Below are 218 nucleotides of genomic sequence, written 5' to 3' on the forward strand. Positions count from 1 at the left end.
CGGTGCCCAGATGTGTGGGCCCTGCGGGGCAGCGGTGCCCAGATGTGCGGGCCCTGCTGGGCAGCGGTGCCCAGATGTGCGGGCCCTGATGAGCAGCGATGCCCAGATGTGTGGGCCCTGCTGGGCAGCGGTGCCCAGATGTGTGGGCCCTGATGAGCAGCGGTGCCCAAATGTGTGGGCCCCAGTGGGAAGCGATGCCCAGATGTGCGGGCCCTGCA

The sequence above is a fragment of the Egretta garzetta genome, unplaced genomic scaffold (assembly GCF_000687185.1).
Source record: "Egretta garzetta isolate BGI_Z169 unplaced genomic scaffold, ASM68718v1 scaffold1425, whole genome shotgun sequence".
Lineage (NCBI taxonomy): Eukaryota > Metazoa > Chordata > Aves > Pelecaniformes > Ardeidae > Egretta > Egretta garzetta.